Genomic DNA, 13,411 nt, shown 5'->3' with positions numbered 1-13,411 from the left:
CCCAGATTCTATTCTGTATTTAGAAGCTAGCAGTGATGGTTTTGGACTTGCAATTATGATATTAAGCTAAGTGTAAAATATTTTTCTTGGCATAATCTAGAATATAAATAGCTTTAACATCAATTTCTGGTTCTCTTTATTCCCTAGGGAATGCCAGTTCTCTTCCATAGTTAGTATCAATACTAAGATCATCCCAATAACACCCTTGCCCCAGCACCCCCTTTCCAAGAAACACAAGCAAAGTGGAGCCAAAAACTCTGCTCTGCCTCCCAAGACTTCAGACAGACAGCACCATGAAGATGTTCCCATACATTCCCTAAACCTTCATCCCCTTTCCCTCCCAGTCTGCAGAGATCCAGCAGTTCACCATGACACTGAGCTCTCTCCAGTGCTGATGGTGTCTCCAAAAACGTTTGCATTTCCATTCAAAGAAATCTTCTCTGTGGCATTTTTAAGTTTCACACAGACCCCTGGGCCAGGCCATGAAATTACTGATTGTCATTTTCCCTCTGTAACAGCAAACAAATGGTAATGTTGACACCTAGTCCAGCATTTAAACCATGATCCTCTGTGCAAGAGAGCAGTGGAGCCTCCTTGCAAAAATGGAGATAGAGGTTAAGTGATTAATTTCATAGCAGCCATTGACTAAGTAGCAACAGGCTCAGATCAGATTTTGAAGTGAATTCTTTTAAAATCACTTACTGTTTTTATTTTTAAAATCCTATCCATCATCAGTCCAATTTGCTCAGTGCAACATAATGCTGAGCAAATATGGATGTTTGTCTGTTCAAGCTGCCTAGCTCTTCCAAGGAGTGTTCCTGAACAGGGTCCTTGCAACCACTGCCCTGCTGTTAGGAAGCCTCTGAGATGCCCCATCTCAAGGAGTCAGAAACACCAACCTTCCCTCTGCAAGGGAAGGTGGCAACACCGACCACAGTGTCAACTGACACAGCAGCGAGCAGTGTGTGTATGGACCGAGGAGTCACAGCCCAGCCCGTTCATTCACTGTGTTTGGTGAACACCCCCAAACACTCCTTCATGTGCCATCACTGTCTTTACTCCACTTTTGCCTCTGAAATCTCCTAATCCAGCCCTTGTCCTTACAAAAGGGTTAGGAAATCCCCTGGGAAATCACTGCTCCCAGCGCCAGGCTCAGAGCACAGTCCCTGCACAGAGCCTCTCTCCCAGCAGCCGGCTCTGGAAACAAGAGCAGGAATCATCACCACAAGCCCACCAGGGAGACCCAGACACCCCTCATTCACACAGACTGGCTCAGGCGGTGCAGGGAAGAGCTGCTATTGTTAGTGCCACTCCGGAAATGTTCTGGGGAGTGTGTAATTGTTTACGCTCGGATTCTTTTATCAGCGCATGATTAACTGCAGTTACAACACATGTTCACCATTAATATTTTAAATTACTGAGATGTTTTCTAAATATATTCTGATGGCCTTTTAGAAGCTTCCACCAGAGATTCCAGGAGTGATAGGACAATAGTCGTGTGCCTGCAGTACTGGCCCCTTCTTGCCTAATGGTCTTCAAGCATGATTTTTGCAGGACACCTCTGTTTGGTGCCCATGACAGTACAAAAGGGACCGTTTCTAAAAGTTATCTGAAGCTGATTTTCTTCCTTTGTAAATAGCTCAGGGCATTTCTAGAACACTATTTTATCCAGCTACAACAAAAGCTGTTGTCATCCAGCCGTGCTGCACAAAGCGGTTGCTTGGGATTTGGCCACATCTTCCAAATACACTGTTTCATCAGTCGTTTCATCCCACAGAAGCCACAATTAGAACCATTTAGCTTCTAAATTCCAGAAACAACTTTTAAAAGTCTAGAAATTTCCCCCCAGTTGGCTCCTTCAGCTGGATCTCCTCTGCTGAAGTAACTGAGCAGCAGCTTCCTTACCTTGTAAACAGGAACACACCTGTAGCCTAAACGTACTGAAATAGCTTTCCTTTTACAGAGAGCTGGGAGGACTGCAAATGGAAGTCATTTTACAGTGCCTGGGTTTCGTTGAAAAATCATTCAAGGCTCCAAAAATTAGTAAAAGAACCCTTTTCCTTTTGAAGATTACTTTACAGGCTTATGAGGAGATTCATTACTTGAGTCACAAGGCTTGTAATCGATCATTCCCAGCCTCTGCTCTAGACAGTCTGGCAGTGCAGAGCCTCGAGTCACTAGAGATTTAATGTTTGTGGTTTTGCAGGATTCTAAAGAAGTTATTCTGACAGTTTAAGGGAACATTAACTAGTCTTGTTGTTCCCATCCACCTCTCGCCAATATTGACAATTAAATCAAGGTTACATTTATTGTGTTCCTTCTGTGATTATTGCTCTCATTAACATGGAGAGACTGCACTTTTTTCCTGTGGAGCAGTTTTGCATTTCTTGGTCTAATCTTTGTGGCTTTATGCTTATACATTAAAGCCTCTCCCTTTCCTTCCTACCATACTTCTCTCCCTGCAAATACCACACTGTATATGGTTCCACTCCCATTTTCCTTCCAGTGCAACCCTTACTGGGATAAGGGTCTTCCTGGGTTATCTGCTAGAGGAAGCAAACTCTTACCATAATGGTATCTGAATGTCTGTGAGTAGTTCATTATAAATCATAGCTTAACTTGCAGGGAAACTTCAAGCCAAGTTCTCCCAAGAATGCTTATAAAAGTCTGTACATTTGTGATCAGGGTAAGTGTCTTGGCTCCAAGCCTATAAAGGCACTCAGAATCTCAGTTTTAGGATCAGAACTTGTATTTGTTAGATTATTCAGTGCCTGTACTATTTAATAGAGAAACTAATAGCTGACAGGATGTGTTGGCTAAGCTTGCAGTTACTCTGTTCTCCCTGCTCCATCCATAACTGATAATAAATTGTGATAATCTCATATTCTCATATAAATTGCAATATTCTTCAGGCTCAATGTGTTTACCAAATGCTTTCACTTACCTAGAGAATATTAGGACTATTACTAGAAAGGTATCTAGAGTTTAATGGAAACTAACTTTTTCCACAGGCAGGAAAGGACCTAAAGGGTCATCCCAGAATATTTAAAAGCAAAGATTCAACTCCATATTCTTTAGCTTCCTTTGTTGAGGGCCACAAATATTTTATCTACAGACAGAATACAACCAGCAATATTCACCACAATGAAATCTGTGCAACCCTTACATGTGTGCTCAACTGGTTAATTCAGAATCACTGTGTCACTATGTTATTCACTTTCCCTGAAGGATCAGTACCAAGATGACACCTCCTGATCCATTTCTTACAAGGGAGAGCTTTCCTGTGTACAGAAAAGGTTAACACAAATAAACAGAGATCTGAGACTTTGTGATAAATGAAGGTTTGTGCATCTGGTGCTTCAGAAACAAAAGAAGCAGTTTGTTGGTAAGAAATGTACTCAAGTAGTCTTTTATTATAACATTATAACATTAAATGCCCTTGTACAGCCATTCTGAATCTGCTTCCAATGAGATCAAGGACTGAAACTTATTAGTGAAGCTTCCCACCATCCAAAGAGATATGAAACTGAGACAAGGCTTTTAAAATAAGTTTCAGTTAGGCACCAGCTATAACTTGCATCTAATGATAGAAAACCAGTTTTAAAGAAACATTGTACAAATTACTCCAGCAATGTGTTATCACAACTACAAGCTTTATTACGGGCTTTCGAAGAGGAAAGCTTTGCTTTCGTATCCACTTGTCCTGTTACTATGTAGAGACAAACACAAATCACTAACTTAATCCTGATGCCCGAGATAAACTTTATATAAACCTAGATACATAGCAACAGAGATACCCTCGTATGCATTTCAAAACTTGGCCAATAAAATATATTAGTAAACATTTAAAGAGGCTTTACACATAATGTAAGAATATATACAGCTTTTCACTGGAGTTACCATTGCAGTATGTGCTTTCAATGAAGCAAAGACTTTGGAGATTAAACACATCAAGTAAATAAAAGAAATGCAGAACAAGTTATTAAACAGAATGTTAAAATTCTTACCTATAAAACAAACCAAGAAAACTAGCAAGCTTTAACTACAGCCAGTAATTTTTCTAATCATTTGACCATCCCTACGAAACAATTTATAAAGTTCTGGCTTTATTTGTGTTTATTTGTTGAGATAGCTGTAAATTAAAACACTACCACACTCTTTTTTGACTGGTAAATGCCTACACAGCTACGGGGTCCCAGGAGTTAAGCAGCGAGGCCCTGCAGAGAGACCTCAACAAATCAGAGCACTGGGCAATCACCAACAAGGAAAGTGCTGGATTCTGCACCTGGGATGGGGCAACCCCGGATGTACAGACAGACTGGGGAATGAGATGCTGGAGAGCAGTGCCGTGGAAAGGGACCCGGGGGGTTCTGGTCAATAGCAGGTTGAATGTGAGTCAGCAGTGCCCTGGCAGCCAGGAGGGCCAACCCTGTCCTGGGGGGCATCAGGCAAAGCATCACCAGCTGGTCCAGGGAGAGGATTGTCCCGCTCTGCTCCACACTTGGGGCGGCCTCACCTGGAGTATTGTGTGTGGTTTTGGTCACTGCAATATAAGGAAGATATTAAGCTATTGGAGGGTGTCCAAAGGAGGGCAACAGAGATGGTGAAGGGCCTTGAGGGGAAGTCGAATGAGGAGCAGCCGAGGTCACTTGGTCTGTTCAGCCTGGAGAAGAGGAGACTGAGGGGAGACCTCACTACAGTTAAAACTCTACACGAGGGGAAGAGGAGGGGCAGGCACTGATCTCTTCTCCGTGGTGACCAGTGGTGACAGGAGCCGAGGGAATGGCCTGAAGTTGTGCCGGGGGATGTTCAGGTTGAATGTTAGAAAACGGTTCTTCACCCAGAGGGTGGGTGAGTGCTGGAACAGCTCCCCAGGGAAGTGGTCACAGCACAAAGCCTGACAGAGTTCAAGAAGCGTTTGGATGATACTCTCAGGCACATGGTGTGACTCTTGGGGAGTGTCCTGTGCAGGGCTCAGGGTTGGACTCAATGAACCTTGTGGGTCTCTTACAATTTGACATATTCTGTGATTCTGTGAGTTAGCATTCAGGAAAAGACTCTTGGTAGCTTTATATTACTTGTATTGAGGAGTTCCTTGAATATTTCCACTTTTTACAGTTAGGTTTAGCAACTAAACTCCAGTTTTTGGCAGGATTTTTCCTAAACACTTTCCCCATATGCCACTGTAGGGTTTGTCTGGCAGTGACAGACAAACCTGAGCCTTGGAGGTACCAAACATATTTGTAGGAAATCATACTTTTGTCCTATTTACTTTCTTTACAACTAAACTCAATGTTTTCATGAAAGACCAGCTTAAAATATGCCCTAGACATCTGCAGAAGGTAGGAGTGGTGACTGTGATAGTCCTAATCTCTCATGAGAAATTTCCATGGAAATTCAGCTGGAGCTGACTTGGGAAAGGTCTTTCTCCTGCACTGCTGAGCATTAATGCTGGACCCACTGCCAGCACCCTTACATTGGATATGCAGTGCTCCTGAAGAGCTCAGAGCAATGTGAAGCCTGGAAGTTTTGTGAGACTTGCCAATATAGCAAAACCTTGCTATGTTATATGAGTTTCAAAGCTTTGTAGCTCTCCTGTATCATTCTGATCATCTGAAGGCATTCAAGCATGAAGGAGGGCTCTAAAGGTGGCAAGGTAAGATATTGCTGCCTATCTCATTAGATAGACAAATCTAGGAATGCCATGACTTCCCTCATTTCTCAAGGAATGGGCTTGTGCTCAACTTATTGCAGTGTCAGTGAATGACAGTGCAAGTCAGACTGTGGCTAAAACAAATATGAGAGAGAGAAAGTGAAAGGGAGGGAGGGAGAGAATTAGATAAGGAGAAAATTTCTTTTGTAAATGAAGGAGGAAAAAACATTCTGCACAATCGACAGCAGCAGATACAAGGCTGGTTGACTCGTCCATCTTTTCATTTCCAGAATGGTTGAGTCACTGAAACACCTGAGGCTCAGCTTCACACTTAGGTGTCCTCACAGTTTACATTCTATTATTCTAGGCTTCTCCTCTCTAATTTTCTTTTCTCAGAACTGTTGCTAGAATGCCTTTGTTCACAGTTTGAGCGTGCCTGGTCCTATGAAGGATTGCAGTTAACTCCAGCAGGCACGAGGTGTGTTGTTTCTTTGGAAACATCAAATCTAATTAAAACAGTAGTGCAAATATAATGCTCTTGGGTGCCTGCAATCCAAGGCGTATCTGGGATGCTGGGAGATGGGATAATTTCTCATCAATCTGTAGAGGTGATTTTGGAGACTACTGGCATCACCTTCCAGTTTGTTCAGTTGTAAATAAATTTCCTTGAAGTTTCAGCTGATATTCCATAATCCAGCACTGGCAAGTGAGATAATAGGACCACTTGACATCTCCTTTGGTGCCATACATAATTTCACAATCCTGCTTCTTCATTCCCTTCTCTCTAGACTGCACACATGCACAGTCACATTAAAAACAGATGATGTTACTTGCATAAAAAAGCTAAAATTTGTTATTCAGCTTTATTGAAGCCAAAGATTACAGAAGAAGGTGATGCCTCAGACAAAGATTGGGTGTAAGGAGGAAATGAGCTTTCCAACAGCAGCTGTAGAGTCAAAAGCCTCAGGTAGAAGTGTGTTAACAGCATCCAATCTGTCAGTACTTAGGCAGGTTGCAATGTATAATGAAAGCCTGCAATTTTTTTACTTAGCATGTGTTTTTAGATCTCTTTGATTAACTGTTTTCAATCTATCATTACATTTGCCTTAATGAGATTAACTTATTAAAAGCCATAATTCCATGAATAACTAATTCATTCATGTGCTCAGTTCTCTAGACATGTAACAAATTATTTTGAAATGTTCTCAGAGAAAAAAAAATCTTTTGCACTAGAGAAACTGTTAGAGCTTTAATTACAAGATTTCTTGCAAATCATTTAGCACTTGAATGCCTGTAATGATGAATAGGAGTCTGATCTGTGTCTGAGACTCTAGCTCATTCTGTTAATTAATTGAGGTCATTTTTCTGTGCAGTCAACATAATTATTGCTGTTGTTATGAGGCTAAAAGACTGCAAACTAGATTCTGTTTTAGAAGATGAGGGACACATATAGAGACAAAGTCATTGTAAATCTTGTAGTCCTGAAAGTCTCATACAAATAGGCAAAGAATATGTGTAATTTATTATTATTATTATTATTATTATTAACATCCATTTAAAAGAGGGAGGTTGAGATATAAAAAGCTGCCCAAATCAGATTACACTGCAAGACTGTGGTAAAGAAATTAAAATGTTTCTTGAGCTCCATAGCTGTGGTGAAAACATTTCACTTTGGTGTGACTAGGCTACCCCTAATTTCCAATCTCCAGCTAACATGAGAGACACATTTCTGTTACTAATGAGCTCACACTCTGGAATAAAAGCAATATGTGCAACATATAAACATGTCAAACAGTCCCCATTGAAAGTGAAACTCTGGCAGCAAAACATATAGGCTGAGGGGTTTTTTTCCTGCAGTTTGTTTTGGGGTAAGATTTTGCAGTCTTTTCTGGTTGTTTGTCACCCCAGCCTCTTGGATGCTCCAGGGGGAAATGAATGCAGTGTTTCAACTGAAGTGAGCGTGTTTTCCAACTTCTGTGTATGCAGAGAAAGACAGCTGGTAGGAAGCCTCTCTCTGTTCCATTAAGAGGTAAAATTGCAACTGATTTTGCTTTAATGTCTACAAAAGCATTGGAAATTGGTCAGTCTGGAGACCAACACTTCCTACTCACATGTGGAAACATCCGTTCCACTTCTGTGCTTCTCACACCTCTCCAGAAACTGTAATTGGGCAGCAAGGTTGTTCTTTCTACTGAAACACTTGTCAATGTCTGAGAAGGTGGCCCATGGAGGTGCTAAATTAACACTACTACTAATTAGTGCTAAATTACTGCTACTGCAGAGATAAGTAGTCTGAGCAATAAGCCGATTTAAGAACAATTAAGATGTAACAGAAATACTTTCAGATCTTAAAACCCCCACACCCTGCATATAAAATTATCAAGGTATCTTTCAAGAGACACTCTCTGTGGAAGCAGAGAGGAACACTGAATCTCATCTGTTGCTGCAAGTACACAGATAAACAGCCAGATATTTCCATAATTCATCTGGATCCCACACTTCAAATGTATCTTTTCCAAGGCTTGCTCTTCTCCATCTTTAAGGGAGACATTGTGCAACACTGTGGTAGAAACATCCATCCTGATGAAATCACACCAAAGATCTGGGGATGTAAACAACCTGCGCTTAGTACGTGCCTGAAAATTTGGGAAAAGCTTGAAAATAGTGTTTGTTGGAAGAATTTGCTGGTTATGTTATTTTTGTTCTGCTCTGTTTCTGCAGTTTACCAAAAATATAATTAGCTTTTTGAGCTGTCACAGCCATGAATCTTCAAATATTTCAAACTCATTCAAATGAATTGTTTTTGAAAATAATGATCAGAGTTGACATCTGCATTGCAATGACATCTTGGAGGCCAGAGAGGCAAACTAGCCACCTTTTTCCAGATTAAGGCTTGGAAAGATCTTAGTCCTCTGCTTAATTACTAAATATTGCCTTCATGCTAAAGACAGTGGCACACATATATATATTCATACATGTACACACACAAAGGTAAAAAAATCCTAGAGACACAACACTGTTTTTAAAAGACTCTAATGTTTTGTTAATCCTTATGATGGAATAACAAAGTATTAGTCACAGTTTTCTGTGCCCAGGCACTGCCAGAAAAAAAAAATCCACAAAGTACACACTTTAACCAGAGTCAAACCCTGGCTGCTCCAGCAGGGATATATATACTGGATATCTTAATGAATGCCAGGTACAGAATACCTACCCACAGCTGCTGTCCTTCCCCAGCTAACAGCTTGTGTTGGAGCAGCATCAAAGCTGCCTACAGGCGTAGCAAATGTATGCACCTGCACTGGGTAATTACTGCAGCTAATGCCAGTGTGGATTAGCTTCAGTGCTCTTGTGAAGGAAAAAAAAAAAGTATGGATTAGCTCACAGCATTCAGCTTATTACAGCTGTCTTACTGCACATCCAGTTTTTATGGGCACTTATAAAGCAATATCCATCTCTGTTCCCTTTTTATTTCTGATGATGGAGTCTTTCAGCTGTGACATTGGAGTGTACTTCAAAGCTACTCCTTTGTCTGCTTTTCTCCCTCATTTCTTTTTCCCATTTCCAACTCAGAGTTAGTTTGCAGGTTACTGCTCATGTCCTGCCACCACACTTACACCTTTTGTCTATTTCCAACCTTTATGTAATATTTACTGTCTCATGTCCTCGTTCTGGTTTCCTCCTCATCACCTGGAACCAGTGGGAAGACTGGATATCCACGAAAGACAATTTAGAGATCGCTTTTAAAAATCAAAATGGCCTCGACAACCAGTGCTGTCTGCAGTGGGTACCCATCTAATAAGAGCTGCATTTAGATACTCCTTACTTTTGATCAGTATTGACCCGTGCTGGAATAAATCTAGAAACACAGAAATTAAATGCTGCTACTTCTGTAGCACTTCTCCTGAGCTGTCCCTAATGTCATGTAAAATTATTCTTATTGTGAACTTGCAATTTCTTTTCTGTGAAAATGTAGTAAAAATAAAAGCAAATTTCAACCTAATGCCCCGCCTGTCCTGGATATGTCTGTTTTGTCTAGACCATGAGCAATGAGAACCAGACACCATCTGAAATGTTAATTTACTTCATCAAGGAAATGAGGCTTATATGATCCTGGTATCTGTCTGTGTCCCTTTAATAGGTTTGAACTCATTGTCTGATTTCAAGCTAATGTGACAGAAGTGGGCGAACAACAAGATAATTCAGCTACTACAAGTTGTTTGGAAATTAGAATTTGGATAGAAGAGAGAGAGAGATAAATGCCCTGAAAGCCTGCTGCAAGAATGCACGTGTAGCCTGAAATTAAAGAATCCCTGCAGTAAAGATTTCTTATAAATTCCTCTCCTCTGGAATAAAAAACCCAAACCCAAACACCTAGAATCCAAAACTGCAGTTGATCAAGAAACACAAATAAACAGCAATCCAAGCTTTAGTAGGCTGGTGTCCAGGGAATTAGTCTGCTTATCTGTCAAAAAGCAGCAATGAATCTTGTGATGCACAGGAGGAACAAACACTACAGTGAAACAGGGAGCAGACTGTCCTGTTGCTGGGCTGGAGCTGGCACTGCTTGGCACAGACACTGAGCTGCATCAATGCTGTGTGAAAACAGAGTGTTTGCTGTAAGTGTATTCATTTGGATTTGGCTGCCAAAAAATGTAGGAACTTCAAGGACATAAAGCAGCCCATGACAAAAGTAGTTCTTTTGATCAGAAGTTGCTTGAATACCCAATGTTTCACTGCAGGGCCACAGAGAACAGAGATACCAAACTTGACATCTGCAGAGTCTCTGCTGCAAGGAAGAAAATTAACCTATTTTTAAGTGACTCCTTTCCTAGCACGGGTGAAAGGAAGAGCAAAACTGGTATTAGGAAACTGTCCCTGGAACTGTGACTCATAGAGACACTGCAAGCAGATACAGTCTATATCTTACATGGAGCATGTGGGATGACACCAGGGTTTGGCTTTGTTGCACCATGAAGAAAGAGCTGGGCAGCAGGACTGCCACTGTGACTTGGCTCTGGTGATGGCAGTGAGACCAACACATACCGATTTGGCTCTCCTGGGCTTCTAAAGAGTTGTAGATTTGTCTCCTGCTTGATAAATTTGCCTTGTGCTGACTAAGCTTCTTGTCATGGCAAAGTAAGATGTTCTGGATTTCAAGCAAAGAGAAACTGGCAAAGAGAAGGACCAAAGTGTTCTCTATTTCTTTTACTTCTTACTATTCCTCCTTTTAAGCACATGGAATGCTGTTTATGTCGTGGCCCATGTGCCAAAGTTCTTAAATAGCTGCTTGGTTGTCCTGTGAGCAAATGGAGGCCTTCACACTTTGTTCTCCAAGTGCTTTCTCCTCCCTCGTTCCCAGTAGGTTAAGAAGTGTATGAATAAACTACACAAATGTGTAACATAAAAATGCTTTGGAGAAGGTTGTGTTTAGCAAAACAAATGGCCTGACTTTGGCAGGGGGTTATTTGTGCTGCAGGAGGCCTGTGAAGCCCCACTGGGTGAGGTATTTTCACAGGTCTATAAAAGAAAACACTTTGCTTTGGGGAACACCTTCTGCCCTCCTTGTGTCAAAGCCTAGAAGCAGAGTTGGACTGTGAATTGTCCCTTTTATCTGCAGTCAATGAGCTCAGCTAAGTGGCCAGACTCTAATTTTTTTGGTCTCTCCAGACCTCCCTGTAGTTATTTCTGTACTTGATTTCTCCAAAGACTATATTGACACAAATAAGGTTAATTCCTGGATTCTTCTGGTTGTTGGTAGAGATGAGAATTGCATTTACTACCTTTAGGAGTGCTATGATAGTTTTACTCTTCGTATGGATGATACAGTTCAGTGTGTTTGTACAGGTGAATGCCATTCACTGTGTGAGGTAAGGTAAGAAGGCAGATCTTAGCTTAAAATAAATGGAGCTTTATCTTCCAGCTGTAGCAAGAAAAGCTGGAAATTATTTTAAAGATTTTTTTAAAGAAAAACTTGATCCTGCAACAAGAAGCTGAAGTTCAAAATAGAACATGAGTGGGAATTTTGCAGGAGTTATCGTCTCCAGAAGAACTGTAAACTTCCAACCTGCTCTCTGGGCTGGAGAACTCAAGTGTGTCTATGGTAAGTATTTGCTCTACAGGCTTTTAAATACTGTGGTGGGAGAAGAGGATTTGAAGCATATGAAATGCTCATGGTCTTGTGTAATTCTTGGTATGTTGACAGAGCAGTAATGAAAGGCTGTTTCAGCTGACCAGTTGGAACAGAGATGGAGAATGTGCATGTGGTGAGGAGATCTGCATTCAATTACCGTCCTACCACAGACTGGCTGCAGACAAGACAATTATTCTGTGCCTCAGTTCCCTAATTCTAAAACAATGAGCTTCCTTTGTCTGACTTGTCTACTTAGAGGAGATGCTCCTTGGGGCAGCGATCGGCTCTTAAAATGTTTTTCGTTTTCCCAATTAATGCAAAGCAGCTCTGACTATCCCAGTACTGCTGGATTTCTCTTGCTCCTAATCAGAAGAAGTGGTTAATTAGTCATTCGTTATCTCTGGATTTCATTTCTGTGTTCTTTATCTAATCTTGGCAAAAATGCTTTATTCTTGGATAACAGCATCACATAGTACTTTTGGAAGACTGTCTCACGTGACGTCTTTATTTCCCTTTCATCCCACTCCACCAATTGAAGGATGTCAGCAGTGGTGGTCCAAGCTGCCATACTAGGCCATTTAGACAAACTTTTCTTAGACCAAAAAAATTTTGTTGTAGACAAATACATACGATTACCACTGCAGAGTTGTTTCACTGCCAGTTATCCCCCTGTGCATAGAAATAAACTGATGCTTTCAGATTAGAGATGCCAAAATGTGGCTAGCCTAGGTGAATTTTAGTGCAGTCTCTTGAACATGTGTGTTATTCACATTAAAAATATCACTCTGGCACAGAAGCCACTTGGGCTGACTTAAAAATTTTTCACCAGATAACGAGGAGACGTAAGAGTCACTGGAAGCATTTCCAATTTGGGATATTTAATTAGACCTTATGACTGAAAATTCTTATGATCATCAGAAAATCAACATTCCAACATATTCCTGGTTATATTTATTAAATATTCCCTTTTTTGGTCCTAAGTGTGGATGTTTGGAAAAATGTTAAATTAATACAACACACTTGACTTCACTGGCACATTTTACAAAAGGAGGAGGAAAAAATGTGGAAGCCACTGAAAACTAGAGGGTTCTTGCTTTGGAGAAAAACAAAGCTCAAGCCAATGCTACAGACAGGCTGGAACTCTTCCACAGTTTTAAAAGGAAAAGGCCCTATTGAAGGCTCTTTTCACAAAACTCCTTTGCTTTCTTTGAATAAAAGAGGAACCAAGCACACTTAACACTGTGTAAAACAGATTTCTTTCAGAGAAGCCAGCTTTATCTTCAAGTCCCAGCTAGTTAATCTGCTCCAACTCATTTTTAACTTAAAGTCTGAGAAATCTGACACCACCACAGGGACTTAAAGTTTTTAGTCTAAATGGAATTTGCTGACAATACTCTCAGCTAGGGCACTGATAGAGCAGGATTGGTTTCTCTCATTAAGCTTGGTAAAAATGAATGTTTTCCTCTTTCAGGGGAAAAGAAGGAAGGGGACTAGCAAAGAATTCATTTTCTCTCTCCCTAGATCTGTAAACTGTAATAGCTACATCCATATGATATCTTCAGATAGCATGTGCCATGGTTGAATGATGTGCAAATGCAGTTGTTTGGGAAGTGTCTGGGAAATCC

This window comes from Myiozetetes cayanensis, unplaced genomic scaffold (genome assembly GCF_022539395.1).
Source record: "Myiozetetes cayanensis isolate MyiCay16 unplaced genomic scaffold, myiCay2020 scf9, whole genome shotgun sequence".
Classification (NCBI taxonomy): Eukaryota; Metazoa; Chordata; class Aves; order Passeriformes; family Tyrannidae; genus Myiozetetes; species Myiozetetes cayanensis.
This window is presented reverse-complemented; position numbering follows the sequence as displayed.